The 18,478-nt window shown below is 40.0% G+C and overlaps 1 long non-coding RNA gene across 3 annotated transcripts in view; it reads left to right on the forward strand.

The window, feature by feature from the left end:
* Positions 1–16,326: 16,326 nt before the first annotated feature.
* Positions 16,327–18,478, forward strand: part of LOC118506885 — a 78,777-nt gene continuing 76,625 nt past the window's right edge. For 2 of the 3 annotated variants that reach the window (XR_004905566.1, XR_004905567.1), the window contains exon 1: positions 16,745–16,838. This is a non-coding gene — a long non-coding RNA (uncharacterized LOC118506885). Of the gene's footprint in view, positions 16,437–16,744; positions 16,839–18,478 lie in introns of those variants that run through there. The other variant, XR_004905568.1, reaches the window with a different exon arrangement.

Below are 18,478 nucleotides of genomic sequence, written 5' to 3' on the forward strand. Positions count from 1 at the left end.
GTGTTGCTGTGCCGTTGCTGTCTGCCTGCTCACTGTTTGGACTGTTTGGAAATACATCTCATCTTTGCTGGTTTGTGTCATCTTTGTTAGATTAGGTACTTTATCCTATTTCAACATAAAATACATCTTTACCACCTGCCGCAACCATCTCCCCGGATCGTGACACACACGCCCACCCGGAACTCTGCAACCTGGGTCTGGGGTTGCGATTGTAAAACATTGTACATCAGTTGGTAGACCCACGTCCTGGGACCAATCATTGGGTTGAGGCTGGTGGGCGCCTGTTGTCTCCGGTAGACGGGCTGGCGGCAAGTGTTTTGGGTGGTCCCGAGCCTCGGGTGTAACCCCTACGGCCCCGGCTATTGTGATTGTGGCAATTGTTGCCATTTGTGAGGTTAATCGGAAACTGAAAGCCCGCGTAAATTCGAACGCAAAGATCCGACAAAATTAAAAACTGGATGTGTTTTAATGTATGTACATCTAACTCCACACTCTGTTCAGTTCTGACCGCCAGACGCACTTGCGCCTGTACCTTCTTGAGTTTCTGCTTTTGTTGTGGGGGGGTGGCTTGGTGTGGATTGGTTCGAGTTCGACTATTTTACAGTTTTTGGTTAGTTGGGTTTGGCCAGTCCGAACGGGGTTTTGTCTATTGTTTTCATTGTTCATTGCATATGGGTTTTGTTATGGTAGCTGTAGACCCCTTTTTGGGAGGGATCCACATTAGGTTCAGTTCTGCTGCTTCTGCTGCTGCTGCTGCTGCTGGTTGTGGATGGTTGTGTGATTGTGTGCCGGTGCGGTTGTGTACTGGTGGTAGTGTGAGAGTGTGTGACAACATTTGATGGTTTGTTTGAACTCGTTTGTTGGAGTTGGAGAGTCAAATGAGATAAAGTAAAGAAATTATTGAGAAATGGCGCACAAACAGTTGGCGATCCTTGCAGATGCGCCTGCGTTCTGTTGCGCCCGTTCCTGGTCTATTGTGCATGTTAGAAAGTATAAGTGTTGTTGTTGTTGTTGTTGTTGCTATGTTGTGTTTTTGTGGGATTCACGCAACCCAGAGCTCGCCTCTGTTTCTTCAAGGGCATGGGTCCTTACTTGTTGTTGTTTGTCTTGCTCTGGCAAGTTCCGATCTGTTGGTCTGCGATTGAAACTCGATTTGCAAAACCTTCATACACACAATCTTCAACTTCTTGTTCTCAAAAGGGCGAACAGCAAGTTAGAAGAGGATCGCCCTGACTGATCATTGTCCAATCTTACCCCGAACTTCTGGGTTCTGGGCAGAAATCTCACAAAACATTCGACAAAAAGGACAACTCAACTGTGTTGGCTACGGATCGTGTTACAAAAACCTGGAACTAAATGGTCAACTTAAACTCCCAAGAAGTACCGAAAGTATCCTGATAGATTTTTTCTCTCGATTATCTCTTCCTCTTAATCTATCTCTCTTGTTGCATCTCCGCTACTGAGATGTTAAGTCATTTTCCTGTTCGTTTCGCATCGCAACAGCATGTTCTGCACCGGGGTTTGCTCACTTTTTTTTCTTCCTGTTGTGTTCATGTGTAAGTGTTGTGCTTTATTCGTTTTTCGGTTCCCCTCTCTCCAGGGCCTTTGTCAAATTGTTTGTTTTTTCGGTTTTTTGTTTGCCGCGAAAATTGTGCCAAAAGTTTACGTTGTTTTCAACTTGGATTGTTGTTGGATTGTTGAACGGTTTACGCTTCCTAAAGGTGTGACAATTGACAGACACGAAAAAAATTATACTGACAAGAAATAACTAACATAAAAACTGATAAATGGATAATGAAAATGGGGGAGTTGTTGTTTTGTGGGGGGGGGGGGGGGGGTTTGTTTGGGTTTCGAAAAAGATCGGAGATGTTCCATTATAAATGGTTTCCGCTTTCGGTGTGTGCTCTCTGGAAATTGATTACTATTTGTTTTTTTTTTTTGCTGTGTGCATATTTTTGTTGCTGCTGTTTTTTTTTTGTGTTTCAAAAGGTTTGTGGTGGTGGTGGCATTAAGATTGTGGTTAGTTCACATGTAGTATTTGGTTTACCATTCCTTTAACATATTATACTATTTCACGCAATTTGCTGCACCACTGGCCTGTGACTAAACACGCAGCTGCAAAAAAGATGGTCACATTGCTTCGGAAAATTGGATTCCAAATATCCTTTCCCGATGTCCCGTGTGTCCAGGCCAGACGGCACCAAGAAACGTGTTTGCCTCAATTGAAAATTATGGATATTCCAGATTCGGTTCATTTGATGGTATTTGTTATCATTTCAAGTTACTGCTGATGATCTTCGTATGTACTTCCATTCGTATTGTGCTCTCTCTCTCTCTCTTATTCTGTATCTGCTGCCTGTTTGATATTAGTTAATTAGTGTTTGTATTCATTTTGCATTTGTTTCGTGTCCTTAAGGTTCTGTTGTCGTGTTGGTAAATTACTTTGCGTATCTCTTTTTGTTGCATTGTTGCATATGCACTCTTCGCTTCTTCGCTGTTGCGGTTGTTGCTGTTGGTTTTTTTATTTCTGCTGGTTTTCGTTTGCTGCTTTTGCTTGGTTTTGTTTTGAGAAATAATTTTTGAATACTTCTGATTATTTCGATACTATTTACTTGTGAGTTTTGTGTTTATTTAATTGATTTTTTTTTGTTTGCATTCATTATGTTTCTTATTTTTTTGTTATTTTGGTTTTGCTTGTTTTGCTTTTGCTGCATTTTTAAATAGAGAATAAATACAATATGCTTGTGGTGTGTTTGTGTGATTAAAATTAGATTACAAAAAATAAGTTTATAACCCCCCTTTCCATACCGACCGCAGACCGAGTACGGCGCGCAACGGGTTGCGCTGGTTGTCGAGCGGCAGGATCCAGTTGTGTGTTTGAGTATACGTTTGTGTGTATATGTCTGTGTTTTATATATGTGTGTGTGTATGTGTGTGTTTTGCAAGTAGTAGGAATCATCGATTATCAGTCCAAGTGTTGATCGACCGCGGTTTCCTTACGAAAACCTCACGCGACCAAACAAACACGATCGTGCTCTCAATCCTCCCCATTCTAATGTAATGCGGTGTGCCCGTCCGTGAGTGTCCATTTCTACCGAACGAAGCGCAAGACAAATCCTTGCAGGACAGTGCTCATGAGTAACCCATACTCGAGAAATTATTCGCTCAAAACGTGTGTGTACTTGCGTGATTGTGTAATTTTTGTTGGGCGCTGACGCACCCGAATTTTGGTCCTCAGATCCAAACGCGTGCTCCAGACACAAATTTTAAACCCCGAAGTAATAGCTCTTCCCTGGTCTCTTCAATCTCTGAGGTCACAGGTGGAACGATCGGGATGAAGACAATTTTGACAGTTATCTACTACTGTTCCTTGGAAGCAACGTCGGTACGAAAACGGTAGGAAAAAACGGTGGACACACCTCATCCTTACGCCATCTCCGTGCCTTCGGATTGGCACCCTGTTAAACAGCTTCATTACAATCACTTAAATATACTAGAAAAAATAGTTGATGGTCCAAGTTCCGGCCCGACAGCCCAGACGAACCGCGCACGCCTCGAAGCTCACTGGATCGGTTGATGGAAAAGTGGGGGTTTGTTATGCATTTTGTTTTGTTTTCCTCTTGGTTTTTTTTCATACTCTCTAGCTGCTGCTTCATCTTCACTGGATGCTGTATTAGGTTTATCTGTTTTAATAGTTAAATTGTGTTATTTTTTCTGTTCTCGCTTTCTCGCTTTCTCGTTTACTGCTTAACTTGATCTCATTTCATTCCATGCTTCGTTTAGTAGTTAGTGCAAGAGTTGGCTGCTATATCTGTTGGTTTTGCTTTGAGTGCTTCATGTCATCATGTCTATATTTCCCTAGCGTACTGCGACAGAATTAAAAGCAAAAACAAAATCGCCCACCTGAGAGTCCCAGGAATGAATGAGAGTCTACTGTTCACGGCCATATTTTCCTTCCGCTACTCGCTGCTGTTGTAAGGTTCTGCAAACTCTTGTCTTGCTTGACTTGACGCCGCTGAGTACTTTTAGTTCTGCGAACTGATCAGCTCTCTCTGTCCCTCGTTATCTCTTCAAGCAGAAATCACGTTGTTAGCCTTAGCAACAGTCAGCTAGGAACGAATCTATGCGAATTCCTTGGGTTGGGCCTTTTGGAGCGAGAACTCAAAAATCAGCTTGGTTTCAATCACACCAAAGCCCACGTTTGCTGGTAACTGGTATGTTTCTTGAGGAAGTGGCCCGTAACTTAACCGGTTCGAAAATGGGAGGGCAAAATTAAATCGGTCCTTGTTTCCTTCGTTCGTTCGCTGTTGATGTCTTGATGTCGCAGTAGGAGTTGGGGAAAATTAGGGGGGAAATTACAGTCAAACATGCTTATGGACATCATCAGTAGCTTCTTGCAACTCTAAGCACCCGCGTGTGCATGTGACCCTATTACTCACGGATAATGGTGTAATAATGTGTGTCGTGGAAACATCTGCGACAATACCCAAGTAATAAGCAGCATTGGAACATTGGTAGGAATGTTGTTTGTTTGTTTGTTTGGTTACTTATCTTCCAATTCTCAGCCATTTCACTGTGCTCTGTATGTATGCGTCCCTCAGTAGAACAATAGTGTGTAAGTATGTGGGTGTGTGTAGTCGCCTTTGGTTGGTTGGTACGCACACCTGTTTTTGCTTACACATGGATTTTTTTCTTTTATAATGTTTTCCCTTCTTCTTATGTTCGTTTAGTGATAAGTTTTTGGAAATTTTCTTCTGCTAGGAATGGATGTCTCTCTGCTTAATTGGTTTTGACTTCTGTTACTTGTTTATTAGTAATTCATTTGCTTCTTCAATGTTTGCAATCGGTTTTGTTGCTTAATGTTAAAGAATATGTGTGTGAGTGTGTGTGGGGGTGTTTGTGTTTATATGAGTTTTGTATTGTGTGAGTGTTATTGTTTTCAACTTCTTACGTTTGCTTTAAAGTGGTTTGCATTAACAGTTTGTGACTGTTTTTTTGTTTGTTGTTGTCTTATATAGAACAAAAGTGGTCACCCAAAGATGGAGACTGCACCAAAATACCATCGCGTGACACCAGACATATAGAATGGCACCTAGAATGGCTTCCCGTTTGGAAGTTGTACGGCCATTTTGAATCGCGACCGCAGATTGGTAGTGGTGGTGCCGATAAAACCAAAAAGAAAAACGCGAACTAGATACCATTCCCGAAAAAACACTTTTTCAACACAAAGCACGGTGAAAACTCAAGTCGATATATAATTTGGTAGAATTTTTCCCATGTTTTCTTCTTCTTTCATTTTCTTTTTCATTGTTCTGTTTTGCATGTAAACATGGGGATTTTCTTATAATTCTTCTTATGTCATTTTGTTCTTCTTCCTTTCTGCTTTGTTTCGTCATAGAGTATGGCCATCTTTGTAGTTTGATGCGTTAGATGTATGCTTTTATTTGCTCAGTGTTTCTTGCCTCAGTTTACTACGTACTAGTGTGTGTTGTTTTTTTTTTCCTTTTCGTCTATCTTTCCTTATTTCGCTTTCTCTCTGCATCTCCCTCAGTGCGGAAAGGAAATCTGAACCACCATTTCGTTCGTGTTTCTACTTTCGCTTTTTTAGTTTTCATTGCTATTCCACGAAATATCGTTTACATTGACGACAACTGGTTTCCATTTTGCATTGAGCGCGTGTTGTGTTATCGTTTGGTTTGGTTGATAGTTTTTGTTTGGTTTTGGGTTGTTTAGATAGGCTAATCTTCTCGCGGTAGTAATCTTACCTTTATAAGTGTATTAATTGTTTGTTTGTTGTATTTTTTTTTTGTAAATTTTCTCTCTCCCGCTTGTCACATTTTTTTCTCTCTTGTTTTGCTTTACTTATTCAGCTTTTTCAGCTCCGTAACAGTGTAGTTTTATGATTTGCGTTGCAGTTTTTGCATCATTTTTGCTTGTTTTTATATCATCATGTTCTGAATTATACATTATTAAACTTAAATTTAGTCCTCCGTATTACATCCTTCACTCTACCATGCCCACTATTATCCTTGGCCTCACCTGGTTTTCTTTATTTAATGTCTGTGTGTGTTTTTTTTTGTTAGTTTATTTAGATTATTTTGCTTGTTTCGCTACTTACTCATACACGAAAAGTGGCATCACTTCTGCTTCTTCTTCTTCTTCTTTTTCCCCCCTCCCATCGTCCTGTTCCTGTTATTTCTAAACACGGTTTTGAGCTTTCCAAAGAACTGTTATCTTCTGCCTATTACTGTTGTGTTGTGTTTGTGGTTGTGCTTTGTTGAGGTTTGTTCGAAACAAAAAAATGGTCCAGTATAGTTCTATTGCATCTGTTGTTTGGCTTGTTGGCTATTTGGTTACTGTTACCGTTCGGCTGCAACAGTAATACTCTGTATTGTTGTTGTTTTGTTGGTGGTGGTGGTGATAGTTATTATTGTTGTTGATGTTGTAGTTTCTGTTTGCTGCTGCAGCTGCTGCTGCTTGTTGCTGTTGATATTCCAATCTGCGTCATATGACAATAAAATCGAAACAGAAAATAGAAAAAACGTACACTAGATCGCGCCCGAGTAGCCGAGCACTTTGGTGGGGCGAGAAGTCTATTAAAGGGCCCGTTTTATTCTTCCTCCTCCTTTCCGCGTTTCGTCGGTTTTCATTTGCTCCTCCGTCGTCATCGTCGCTTGTTTTTTTTTTACTCATTTTTTACTCTCTTTTTTCGTATATAAAACTTATTAATTATTTATCTTTTCCATTTTCATTTTTGTAAAAATCAACATTATTACTTTATTATTCTTTTTGAAGGCACTTTAGATCGGACGTGGTGGCCCAAGTGTTACCTTTTTTGTGTTTTTTTTTGAAATGCCGGTTTGAAAAGTGTTGTTGTTGTTGTTGTTGTTACTGTTGATGTTTCGTTGGGCGCGCTAGAAATTTGTTCTATGTTTGGTCACGTGTATGTGTGTAATGTTAATTGTTTAAATTTTGTTCGATTCTCTAAATGGTGTAAGTGTTTGTGTGTGTGTTTTTGTATGTATTGTTGTTTTGTGTCTAGTGAAGTTGTGTTTTTTTTGCTCCGCTTGTTATATTTTGTTCATAGTTTTTTTCCAAATAGATTGACCAGATAGCATGGTGTTGGTAAAGTGTCTTAGCGCGCCCCGTTTTGGTCTTTGGTAGATGTTTGCAGCCATAACGTACCGTCGTTAGTATCGCCAAAAGATGTTTATTTTTTCATACGCCAGAAGGATGTAATTTTCTGTTTGACGTTTGCCATTGCCATTCTGGGTGTTGCTGTTTGCTACGGAAGCATCTAACACCCAGCATTAGAACAGGCATGCGCGATGGCGTCAGCAGACTGCAAAAAACAAACTTAAAATTCGAAATGTGCCATTTTTATTTCAGTTTTGATTGCCTTCATTTGCTATTGTAAGAACGGTTTTGGATTATGTCAGAGATTAAAAAACGTGGCTATTTCAGTTTTGAGAATGCTCGGCTACTCGATCCGACGATCACAACTTAATCCGCGATTTTGTGGTTTTGTGCTTTTCTTCCTGGTGTATGGGTGTTGTTTGTATATGTGTTTGTGTCAGTGTAAGTGTGTGTGTGTGTGCGTAAATGTGTATTTGAATTGCGCTATGTTGATAGATAATGTTTGCATGTTTATAAGGAAATCATATGTCCAGAACGATTATGAAAATGCTCGTTTTCTCTTAGTAGGGTGTATCACACTGCCGACGTGCCCATCTATTCCAAAACTAGATTTCAACACTTTTCCAAAAAAAATTTCAATTCCAAACAACATTCAAAGCCCATTTTATGTCGGGTATGAATTTTGGGCTTATACTACCCCTTTAAAGAAAAGTAGTAATATTTTTTACTTTTTCGAAACACTTTTATATGTGCACTTTGGGAAAATCCTTTTCCCTTCGCACACAGTGTGATACAATTTGGAGGATGAAGAAGATTCACAAGTGGTTACCAATATACAAGTACCATTAACATTGGAGAACCGGAACCGTTTGTTGATGGCCAGAAATATCCTAATGGAAGCTCCGAAAAATTCATTCTCAGCCAAAAGTGCATGGAAAAAGTTGAATTTGTGTATCCTTTTGATTACTATAGGGTGCAGCAGAAGGAGAAGTTGTACACTAGTGAAAATTTAATATTGTTCAAACGTCTGTACGAGATGGTATTTGAACAACGGAAGTAGAGCTCCTGTGTGGTAGGCTTTCCAACTAGGGGTAAAATCAACCTGAGACCTCTAGAGGTTATAATGTCACGTTTTCTTATCGAAAGAGGTATGACTAAGACTGGTCCAGTGGGATAGGCAAGATGTCAGCCGGGAGAATTATACCATTAATGGAGACCTCTGCTGTATGATGTAATGGTGACTGTGATTACTGTGGAAAAGCATACTAAGACGGCAGGCAGTAAAACACTGCTCAAAGTTGTAAGAGTCTCATTGTTCTTCAGTGGCCAACAGGAATCGTGAACCTAAGACACATCTTATCGAGTTGTCACAGCGCGACGCCGTCATGAGTTGTCCTTGACAAAAAATCGTCCGTACCGTCTAATTTGGGAATGCAATCTAGGCAAGTTTGAGGTGGTATTTAGTCGGAAAGAAACGGCCAATACCCAATGGATATCCCTGTTCGATGGATCTCTAGGAAGATGTGGTCCTCGAAAAATGGGTTTCTCTGGGCGTTCTACAACTTTTTTGAAGATCGAGCTGCATGGCCACTCATGCCACTCTTAAAATTTAAAGATGGCTTAAGTAATACATGGTGTTCTGACACAAAGACTTATGCTCCGGACTAGCAGCTCGGACATTGATTATTTAGCAAACAGTCATCGTCGGGAGTGGAGTTCTATTATAGCAAACAAGTGGCTTTGTTAGACATCATTAAAAGACTTGGTCTAGGCCTAGGACTGTTGACGCCTGGGGAATTATGGAAATTTTACTTCAAGCGTTTAATAATCAATGAGTATTCCTTCCAATAAAATTTGCAATTTTTTCCTACTACACCCTACAAATTTAAGTTTTTTTTTTGCTTCCATTCTTTACCGTGTGTACGCAGGGCAATCGAATGAAAAGTGGCAGAGCCAGCGTATCAAGAGCATTTTAAATCAAGGCTTCACAATCGTGGTTGTGCATGGACATTCCTGATATTTTGTCTTGGGCGAAAAAGTTTTTCGCATCCGCTTCGTGCAAAGTCGACGAAACGAAATAAAGGACTCCTACTGTTGTACTAGTGTTGTAGAAACTTAGGATTGTTTACTAACGAAGTACAAAACCGTCGGCAGTCCTCTCTGGTCTTTGGTGACTTGAGAAGCTGCCCTGTATATTGCCAAGTTTATGGAGAGTGGTTCTTAATGTGTTCAAGTATTCGTGAATGTGTGTGTTCGTGTATGTGTGTGTGTGTGTGTGTTTGTGCTTGTGATGTAGTTGTAGTTAAGTATCCTGTAAATCATAAATCTCAAATATTATTTCTCTTGTTCGAAGGAGTTATCAACCGGCAGGTGCATAGGAATGAAGGGGCGCCCCCCTTGTGCTCTGTTAATGTAGCCTGTGTACTACAGCTCTAGGTTGGATGTTTGGTAGTACAGGTCCTATAACTCCTTCTACCGGTTGATCCCCTTCGTGTTGGCTGCCTGTGTGTGGTGGTAGTGGTAGTAGTATTTAGTAGTTCCTTGTTTGTGGGTACATGCAATAACTAACCGAAAACCAGTTTCTCCGAACAAAAGTGTACAACCTAAGGAAAATCAACAATTTATCTCTCTCTCCCTCTGTTTCTATCTCTCCTGCTCTTCATCCTACATCTGTATTTGCCCCCAACCTGTATCGCCCCGCCATCCTTTTACGGGAGAAGAAGGCGATACAGGCCGTGGGCTTAATCTGCCGGAAACTTAACTCAAAACGATACTATTTGTGGCACTAAGATACAACGTAACGTGCCAGTTTCGATTGCGACCAACAATTTCCTGACCGCAATCGGATGTAATTTGTTCCGGGTTTTTGTGGGGGTTGTTTTTTTTCCTGGGGGTTTGTTGAAGATTTTGTCTTTTTGTTCAGCTCAGTTTGGTTTGATCTCGATCCTTTGTTTTTGTCTTGTGTTGCCCGCTTCTTGTGGTGCTGCTGCTGATGCTGCTTGCTCACTAACGTTGGCCTAAATAGTTTTAAATAGTTTTTAGAAATAACCGCTACCATGATGTTTGTTTTTTATATTTAATTTTTTGTTTACTTCTGTGGTTTGGTAATGTGGTTTTTTCTTCTCTTCGTTCCCGTTTTCCTTCTCTCGTTCACTTTTCTTCTTTTCTAATTACTAGTGTTTGATTTATCTTACTTTGGGATTTACTTTTCATTATTAAGGAATAAAATTACAATGGTTTTTCTTTTTGTTTTCTGCTTTCGTATTCATACCGCTCTCTCTCTCTGTCTCTCTTAAACGTGTTCTGGATGAGGTTTTTCTTTTAATATTCCCTCAAATTGTTGCACCTTCCCCTGGTTTATTATAATTGTAATGTGAAATTTTTGCCTTTTTCTACCATTCTGTTGCGCTCCTCCTCTCTTGCTTTCTGCGTGTGTGTATGGTTTGCCTTTTTGCGTGTGTTCTTATCCCTACTCGCTTTATGAAGTCCTCCTCGGAGCACTTTTTTCCTTCCATTCTGTCCTGCAGTGGCTCTTCCGAAGCTGGTTTTGCCCTTACAACTTATACTGCGGGCCATATTCCGGAGCAAGCGTGAGTGAGAGAGTATGGTTTGTCCCACTCCTCATTAACCCAGTAACTTTACACATTATGCTACATCCCACGATATAAAGAAGAAATTAAAACATATTCATCCTTCTAGTTTCTTCGCAATCCCACAATTTCTCGCTGTGTTCTGTTTGAGCTTTTGTTTGCGGGGTTTCAGATACGATTGTGAAGATTATGTGTCCATAGTTTTGGCCTGCGATCGAAAAATTGCATTTCCTAAAACGGGATGGATAGCTCTGTGCCGAACGTCTGTTTGCAAATTTTGCAGGGGTTTTTTAGAACACGGAAAATCAAAACCTTCCAGATTATCTATCCGCTATGCTGTTGTTGTTGTTGTGCCTGATAGGTGCTGCCCTTCTATGGCTTCTAAATTAATATTTCTGTTTTCTCTTCTGTTTTTTACATATCTGTTTGTGTTTGTGTGTTGTTGTGTATATGTTCTTTTGCGTACTTACAGTAGTAACACTGCAAGTGGCCGAAAAGTACTTCCACCTAGGGTGCCCTGCTTTTTCTATACTGCGCCCAAATTTCTCAATAATTTCTCATTTTATGTTACATGATCTTAATAGCTTTCATCATGACTGAATAGTAACAAATCTCGTTCTGCAGTGGTTTAAACTGTGTAGCAGTGTGAAGAGAAGGACAGCAGCCCGAAACTAACATGTGCCTACTGCTGTGTACAGCGCGCGACGCTACGACTGTTGCAATATTTTTGAGCACGAAACTTAAATTATACTCATTATTTGTTTGAAATTTCGTTTAACTTCCAAACAAGAATTCATTGCGCCTTTTTTCCAACGCCTATTTCACTTTTGAAGAAGAAAAAACAAGTAATACTCCCAAAGTTTTAAAGCAGCGCTTGGGTGCATTACCAGGGCACATGTAACGTGCTACGTGTAACGCTTGTGTAACGCTTTTCGCAAAGATTTCAGCGTACACTATTGAAGAGAGATGTCTCGTAGCGATGTGTTGCGTTAGTTTTTTTTTCATGTGATTTTACCAATGACGTTCGGCGATTTATTGTGTCGGTTTTGTTACTCTTTTTGTTACGCTTTTTTGTCTAATGGTAACCAAAATATGAATCCTATTCACGTTTAAGACCTGAATTTGTTTCCCTCGTTTTTAAGATTTTTTGTTGAGTGTTTCCCTTTACATAGAACCTCTTTACTACTCCTTATTTCTTCTGCCTCATCGCCTATTCCTTCTCATTCTCTACTACTGATTTTTCGACCGCTTTTAGTTGCTTGTATTATTTTTATTGAGTTTCTGTGTTCCTAACCGCAATATTTCACAGTTAAATTTTTCTTTGTTTCCATTTGTTTTCGTTTTACTTGTTTTAGTTTTTCACTTTGTTTTTTTTTTTGTATATAAGAAAATATAAGTTAAGGCAGATTTTGGTAAAATTACACACAATGTCTTTAATACGCGTTTGTTTTCATTTTGCTTCTCAGATTTGTCCTCTTTTTTGACTGTTTTTGCCCAAAAGATCCATTTAAACCTGTGGCAAACGTTTTCCTTTTCCTTTGCTGTGTTTGCTTGTTTGCTTTTTGTTTCATACGCAGTTCATACATTTCTTTGCCCACTTATTTCCGATACCGAGTTTTTGGTTTGTTTCGCCTGCTACCGCCTTCCATCCGTGCGTTGATGCGTTTTTAAAATTGTTTCTTAATTACATTTCTTAAGATTTGTTTCACATTTTATCTCTTTTTTTCTTTTGTGTTAAGTTTGTTTTTCTTTAAAGATAAGGCGCGAAGGTGCTTCAAATAAGCTTGTACTTTTTTTCGTGATATTTCTTCTTCTTGTTTTGCTGCTTCTTCTAATATCGTTTTATTTTAGACCGGAAATCCCAAAAAACATTTGCCGAGAACGTGCATTTTCTTAAACTTGTTTCTTCGTTTGCTGCTGCTACTCCTGCTGCCTTCTTGCTCGCTTTCCTTTGATCGCGTCTGGCCTGCTGCTTTTGTTTGCTTTTCTGTAGCGTCGTATCGTTTGACTCTCTATTGTTATTATTGTTTTGCTGCATTAATTTGTGTTGGTTGTGCTGTTTTTTTTTCATTAAACGTTGTCCTAGAGTTACTCCTAAACAAGAGACCGGGAAGTTTGTTTTTTGAAACGTTACGTTTAGCCCGCTTTGTGTCTACGCTTGGTCCACGGAACGCTTTCAGATAGTGCTTTGATGTTTCGATGCGGTGAAATTTGGAAATCAATTCAATCACAAACGTTGCAATTATAAACATAGAAAAGATGTTTGTAAATGAGAGAAATTTATTTTTTGATTCATGAAGGACGGCCTGGCCGTATTGTTTAATTAGAAGAAATTGTTACAAAAGATTTAAAAGCATTATGTTTATTTGAATCCTTCCGATAGTCTTTTTTATTATTTAAACAAATGCTTTTATATTTCGTAGCTTTTCTTTTTTATACTCTTTGTTGAGTGAAGTCCAAATGTAATTTTAAACTATTACAACTTTTATGTAAGTTTTACTGAAGATTTTTTGTTACTAACAATTGTAAGGAATATTTTTCTATTGCATCTGAGCATCGTATCTGTAGCGCGTGAGTTATATGGTGCATTGTTGGCTATCGTTTCTTCTTAATTTTGTTCACAATTTTGGTTTTTACATTTTTTGGTAAAATTTTGTCTGAGCAAATCAACAATAATCAATGCTTTCCAGCTTTTTCTTTTTCCATTAAATTTTGACGTTGTTTTTGTTTTTGTCACTTTTGTAATAAATTTTGAGTATAATTTTGAACCGCCATGTAGCTTATTTTTCTTTTCCTTTTTTATCTTTTTTCTGTTGGTTTGTTGTTTTTCTGATGTTGTTTGTCACTTAAAGGGTAAGCTTTGATTGTATGTATCTCTTGTAAGCACCTCACCTCAGACTTGGTTGTTTTGCTGTTGTTCGCTGCCATAGCTATTGTTTTTCTTTTTCTGCTTTTGCTTTGTATTTTTGCGAATTGTTTACCAGTTTTCGTTTTCATATGGTGTTATGAACTGATTTTTGCTTTTATTATTCCTTTGCTTGCCTGGTTCTTTTCGTGTCTTTTCATTGTTGATGTCAAATTGTTTGTTTTTTTTTTTACTTTCTTCTTATCTGTCTGTATGTGTGTGTTTGTGTGTAACAAACAAAAGTCTATCTAAAGTTCAACCTAAAGTTTTCTGTTCTTCAGAAACATAACACATAATAAAACAACGCGTACCGGCAGCGCACTTTCGGGGCACGCTGCCAGACTCGTGTTTCTTTTAAATGCCCGGTAAAGGTTTTCATACATTTATAATATACATTAATATTTATCTGAGATAATGGTGTCCAAAATATGGCCAAAAGTGTAGCGATTCCAGGATCGCAATCTCTGTGTTGGGTTAGGTTTCGGTTTTCCGGTTTGCAATGGTTGAATATGGTTTGGTTATTAAAACAAGGCGAACTGCGACGGCGCGCTGCTGCTGCGACCTGATGTTGGGGATCCTGCGCGCCGTCTAACTAAACTGTCAACCCAGTTGAAAATTCCGATTTTCGCTAGAGTTGCTCAATTGCTGTTATTACCTTCCGTTTTGTATTAGGTATATTTAGGTATTGCTGTTCAATACCCTACATTTGATATTTTCATGCGGTTTGTTTTGCTTTGTTTTCTTATGCTTCTTTGTTCTATTGGATTCATTCTCGTTGTTCCACTTGATGTTGCCCGTGCTGATTCGCATTTGTGAAATGCACTGTACAATGATGTTTTTGGTTCCTGCTTCAGGGTGATGTTGAAATTAACTCATTCCTTTTAGTAGTAGTAGTAGTAGTAGTAGTAGGTTGTAGCTGTCTGCGTGCGCGCTTGATGTCGAGTAGCTTTCACAGCACGCTCTGTTCGATTTGGAGCTTAAAATGTTTGCCAATTATTAACGTCTACTGGAAAACTAATCAGTCCTGCCCTAGAATTTATCCATTTGCCGATTCAAAAACACATTTCAATCCAATTGATTTGATATAAACGGAATTTCTCGTGTTTTTTCACATTAATAAATTTATAGTCTATTCACTAATTCTTACACTTTCGATCAGAACATAGCAAAAGGATTCAGATTTTTGTTTTGTTCATGCTAATGACTCGAATGTGTTTTCTTTTGCACTTAACGTAGCCGAAACGTTTTAAATGTAACGTTTAGCGTGCTGCCGAAGGAAATGCTAAACTCTTGTTTTGTCTCTCTTTCTCAGACGTTTTGAATTTCAAACGCCAATGCATGCCAAAGCAGAGTACTGTGTTGTGCAAAACGTTTTGTCTTCTTCCGTAAACTACTCAGCGTTCAAAATGGGTTTTATTTCCAAAGTTTTTTCTTCTTTTGCTTAATTTCATACGTGTTCTCTAAATGTTCCTTCCCAAACGTTTGGTTTCTCGTGTTAGTTTTGTTTATACTTTGTTTTAAAAATATTATTCCATATACTTTCTTTACACTCACCCGTTCCTCCTTTTTTGGGGGTACGCCGTTACGCGTCGTTTTAGAGATTTTTGTTTTTGTTTTGAGTAGTTCACCTTTTCACTCTTGCTACACATTGTTCGTCGGCGTCGCCTAGCGCCTTCTTCTGCCGCTTAAAAATATATCTTAATATGAGGTAGATTTTAGATTTCACAAAATGTCAGACCAAAAATTATAACACGCTGTTCCAAACGGGTTGTCTTTGCTGGTTTTGTTTCAAAAACCCAAACACAAACTTATTTAGTATTTTCGCGCAATGTGTTTTTGTTTGAACGGGGATTTTTTCTCTAACACAAATCGCCATGAAACACACACTCCGCTTCACGGGATGCACGTTATTACACCACACAGTCTGGCTTCTGGTATGTAACGCGTCGCCGTTACGTTGCGCGAGAAGGACTTTTGCTTGTTGGTTGTTTTAGAAATGTTCACTTTTTTGCTTCGTTTTTGATACGCACTAAGATTGTTGTAAACTGTTTTTCTTTATCCTCACCAAATTGTCGCGTAGTCTATGAAAGTTTCGCCATTTAAAAATCGTGATAATAATACGAGTAACGTAACGAGAAACAAAATATACACATCTGCCTGTCGTTAGTATCCCTCCCTGTCTACTAGCAGTTAGCCAGTTCGTTCTTCGCTTTTGCCCAGTCGACTTCCACAATCGATCGATGGATGGAATGTGCTGATCGCTGCTAGGATGTTTCACTTCTACCAACGTTCGATACGAGATGATAATGAGAAGCTATTAGTTTCGGTGTGATTATGTGTGTGTGTGTGTGTTTGGTTTCTTTGTGTTTTTAAGGTGTGACAATGATCGCGTATGCGTATGAGATCATGTACTAACTCTTCACAACTCCGACAGCCATTACATTGGTGTGTTTGCTGTCACTCTCTTTCATCTCTCTTTATCTCTCTCTCTCTCTCTGCTTCATCCTCCCATGTCCGGCATTGGAAACGATTGTATTGCTTTCCATCATTCAGATAGTGTTAACCAGCAGTCAGCATTATTAGCAGTGGTTGCTGCTTGCTGTTCTTGCACTGGCCCCATAGCTGCTTCCCCATTTTATTTCTCGCTGCTCCCTCCTGAATGCGGCCTCATCAGCGTCGTAACGAGGCTACCGCAAACGTCGGCACAGGATCTGATACCCTTGGTTGTAGTTCGAGGTGCCCATTTCAGATCCCGGCCTGGCGTCCTTAGCAGTCTGCTACTAGTCGGTGAGGTGCATCTGAAAGTAAGCTGATTTGCTTGTGTGTGCTTGTATATATTCATATATTGAAGTTTGACGAGAGTAGCCTACCACCATTCGATAGCTCATATACTGAGTTTAAGTTCGTTTTTGTTTTGCTGTTCTGCACGCGCGCGCGCTCGCGTGTGTGTATGCTTTAACTGCTGCTTCTTGCTTGCTTGCTTGCTCGTTTTGTACAACATATGTACGTTGCTGTGTTTTGTACCAGGTAGATTCAACGACTACGAATTGCCCTTTCCGGCGGTGTGTGTGCGGTTGTGCGTTTGTAGTTACGGACGCAGCAGCATCAGCAGTGCGCTGGCCGACAGAAACGTCACAACGCTTACCGAGGCTCGATCGCTGCTACGGACTGGTACGGACAATTACAACGGAAAAATGGGAAATAGAGTGAGTGGATTACAAGAATTGAAGGGCATTTTTGGGGGTAGTTTTTCCCGGGGATGGGGCGGGAGTGTTTTACTAGTTGCCTATACACTGTCGAGGATCCTCCTGTTTCCTCCTTCTCCCCTTTGTTCTCTCTCCCACACATACACATTCTGGTCCACGCTCGACAACTGCGTCGGATGCTGTGTGACTATTGCTTGGGTAGTAAGTTACATGACCTCGCTCTCGGGAGGCATGCGTTGCTTCTGGGACGTCCTGGTAGCTGGTACCCCGGTACGCCCGGTTTCAAGTGTCCTGTTTTGGGTGTTGTGTCATAGTCCGGTGATCGGTGGTACACTCACAAATTCACAGCTACAACGATGATCACATGTGCGCATCACATTTGTATTTGTGTTGCTTGTGTCGCACACAAGGTTCGCGGTTCGGCGGCGCGGTTTTCGCCGCATTCTGTACATTCAGTCTGTCGGTTCTGCTAGTGGCTAGTGATCATGCGGAATCAAATACCAGTAAACTAAAGCGGTTTTGTTGCTGCTTCGGTTTTGCACAAAATAATTCCCCATTTACCACTGTTTGAGTTTTGATCTGGTTTGGTTTTGTTTGTTTTTGCACGAGACGGAACCGGTTTGTTGTTGTGTTGTTTGTGAATGCTACTAGTTTGTGGCTAGTAGTTTGGCCTATTACTTCACTTTCTTCAATTATATGACGGTTTGATGCAGGCTGTGATCGCTACGACTTTACGATCGATTCAGAACGGTCAGTTATCGATTTCATAAAACTCTCGCTTTTTTGTGTGTCTTTGCTCGACTTATTATTAGTTAGTTGGGTTTGATCGGTGATCACACGTACACCACACGCACACACACACTCATTTTTTCTCGGTGTGTGATTGCGGTATGAGCGTGTATTTGTTTACTTCAGCACTCGCGTACTATATACAACTATGATACAGTTGGTACTGCTATCGGACCAGAAACGGACCTCTACCGGCCCGTTCCTGACTCTGCCGGCAGCAGTTGGAAATTCTATTAAGTTCAGTGCTTACATGGCTATGGCTATACAAGTTTGAAGGAATACAATTTCATGCTCGTTTTCTGTGTTCTCTCCCTCCTTTCTCGTTTCCTCCTTTCTCGTTGGCTTACATTTGGGTGTTTTGTTGTAAATGACAATCAGCCCTTTATCATTCGTGGTTTTATGCATTTGCCGCGTGGTGGTGTGATGTGATTTGTATTTGAGGTTACACAAAACCACACACACACACACACGCGCCTGTTTCCCAACATGATGTACACATTCACACTTCTTCGTGGCTTGGTGTGGGCCAATGGAAAATGGCTAAGGTAGAATTGATGCAAATCTCCAGTGCGCTACACACTAAAAGATTGATTTGATTGGCTTTGCGCACTGGCCGATTTGGCCGATTACGTACGGCCTGTCGGTTATACACTCAACGCACTTCTGCATCCGTTCCGTTCGCACTTATTCTTCTTTTTTTTCGTTCTCTTTTGCTTTGTTTAAACACTATTGTAAACGGTCGCTCTCCTCCATTACTGCCGAATTGCTTCGGTCTCGGTAAAAATACTTATTGCGATCAAAAATAAGATTGTATTATGGTTTGTGAAAATTGTTACATTGGTAAAGTTCTC

This window comes from Anopheles stephensi, chromosome 2, assembly GCF_013141755.1.
Source record: "Anopheles stephensi strain Indian chromosome 2, UCI_ANSTEP_V1.0, whole genome shotgun sequence".
NCBI lineage: Eukaryota > Metazoa > Arthropoda > Insecta > Diptera > Culicidae > Anopheles > Anopheles stephensi.